Here is a 2723-nt window from a genome sequence, read left to right on the forward strand (position 1 = left end):
TCAGGGAGCCAGCAGGCAGGAAGCTAGCCAGCCGGAAGACTCTGCTCTGATCTTATAATTTCTTCCCTGGTTCAAGATTTGGGCTTGACTTGCTCTTCTTCTTTCTATAAGTTTGAGGTTAAATATTAAGTTGTTTACTTTCACTTGCTCTGTTTTCCTGATACGGGTATTCACTGCTATAAATTTCCCTCATAGGTCTGCTTTCATTGTGTCCCATAAGTTCCAGTATGTTGTATTGGTATTAACATTTAATTACAGAAGCTGTCTAATTTCTTCTTTAATCTTATCTGTGACACACTGGTTGTTCAGGGGGTGCTATTGAATTTCTGTGTGTGTCTTGGTTACTTTTTTCTAATTGCTGGGACAAAATATCCAACACCCAAAATTTAGGAAGGAAAGGTTTATTTAGCTTACAGTTGGTGGAGGTTTCAGTCCATACTCGGCTGGCTACAAGGCAGGTTGGCACATGGCACAGGGCAACCATTCAAGGTGGCACAACACAGCAAAAGCAACAAGCACAGAAGGGAGGAGTGGTGGCCAGCAGCCTCTTCCTCTCCCTTACATATGCACACTATCCATCCCAGGGCGGGTGTAGCTCTCACACCCATAATCAGTCAAACTCTAAAAGCCTGCCCCATGCCCGTATGAGGCTTTGGGGGGACACCCAGACACAAACCATAACAGCGTGTTTATGAAGTTCTTGTGGTTTCTTTTGCCATTGATTTCTGATTTCATTGCACTATGGCCTGATAATATGCATGGGATAACTGCAATTCCTTTGCATTTACTTAAGCATGTTTTATGAGCTTTTATGTGCTCCATTTTGGAGAACATCCTGTGTGCAGCTGAGAAGGTGTGTTCTGCTGTTGTTTGATAGAAGACTGTAGACATCTACTTTTGAACTGTTTGGTTTGGCTCTGATATTTCTTTGTTGATTTTTTTTGTGTAGTTGATCTATTTGTGACAGTGGGGTTGAGGTCCCCCATTACAATTGTATTAGTGCTTGTTATTTCATGTCTGTTAATATTTGTTTTATATAGTTGGGTGTGTTGGTCTATCTATCTATCTATCTATCTATCTATCTGTGATTGTTATCTTTTCCTCTTGGATTATTCCCTTTACAAGGATGTAATGACCTTCTTTGTCTCTCTTAATCAGTCTCACCTTGAAATCCACATAATCTGCCAATAGAATCACTACTTTGCCGTTTTCCAGGTTGTTGTTTCTTGGAATATTGTTTTCTATCCTTTGACTTTGTGAATTTCTTTTTGAATTAAATGTGTTTCTTGTATGCAGCATATTGTTGGATCTTGCTTTTTTTCTTTTTATCTTGCTTCTTGATCCATTCTGCTAGCCTGTTTCTTTTGACTGGTGAATTGAGACCACTAATATTGATGGTTATAACTGATTATGTATTGAGTTATCCTTATATTATTTTCTTGTTGTTGCCCCCCCCCTTTTAACTGCTTGCCTAGCCTGTGAGTTCATTCTGTTGGGGTTCATGGAGTTGTAATCCTTGTGATCTCTTTCTAGGATGTCCTCCCATACCAGGCATAGTGGCACACACCTGTAATCCCAGCACTCAGGAGGCTGAGGCAGGAAGATTGCTGTGTGTTCAAGACCAGCCTGGGTTATCAGGCCAGCCTGACTGCATAGCAAGACCTTGTTTCAAAAAAAAAAATTGTAATGTACTCCAGAACATTTTGGAGTAATTCTGTAACATAGTTTTGCAGGGTACATCAGTCTTGGTTGGAGGTTGTTTTCTTTTAGGGCTTGAAATACTTCACTCCTACCTCTCTTTGACTTGATGGTTTGTGTTGCAAAGTGAGCCATGATCCTGATAGGCTTTCTTTTATAAATAATGTTTCTTTTCTCTAACAGCTTTTAATATTCTATTCTTAGGTTGAATTTCTGGAATCTTGAGTATTATATACTTTGCTGTAGTTTTTTGATCATGCATAGTTGGAGTTCTATATGCTTCACTTATGTGTATGTCAAATTCTTTTTCCCTGTCAGGGAAGTTTTTTGCAATGACATCTGTGCACAGGTTTGTTTGGTTTTTTTCATGTCATCTGTGCTATCTCCTGCTTTTTCATTGACTCCCATCATTCTTATGTTATTCTTCTTTGCATCACCTAGCAGCTGCTGGATTGATTGTATGATCTGTAGGCAATCTCAGCCTTGGTATAACAGGAAGAACAATTGCTTATGGGGCTGGGGATTTAGCTCAGCAGCACAGCACCTGCCTGACAAGCGCAAGATTATGAGTTTGATTCCCAGTACCAGAAAAAAAAAAAAAAAAAAGAACAACTGTTTAGAACAGTTATGTCACTTTGGCTAAAGTGGTGCAATCAGCAATAACAATAGCATCAAACACAGCCTAGAATATGACAGACTGGGGAAAGTATTAATTTCCCACCTTTAACTGTATGAACTAGTTTTGTGGTTACATAACAAAATATAAAATGGACCAGAAAATTGTATGCAGTTAGTAAGCCCTCAATATGGCAATTTCACCCCCATGTGAGAAAATTTAAAAGGAGTTAGAGGAAAAACAGAAATAAAAGAAGAGATTAGAAGCAAAGCTGGAGGACAAAGGAAGATCACGCAAACTTTGGGAAACTGGTGAAGAAGGCAGGAGGAAAAGAGAGATGGAAGAAATACAAACAGGAACACAACAGAAGAAAAACAACAAAGAAAACCTAGAAACCATATTCACACTC

This window comes from Chinchilla lanigera, unplaced genomic scaffold, assembly GCF_000276665.1.
Source record: "Chinchilla lanigera isolate Chin_1 unplaced genomic scaffold, ChiLan1.0 scaffold00182, whole genome shotgun sequence".
Taxonomy (NCBI): Eukaryota; Metazoa; Chordata; class Mammalia; order Rodentia; family Chinchillidae; genus Chinchilla; species Chinchilla lanigera.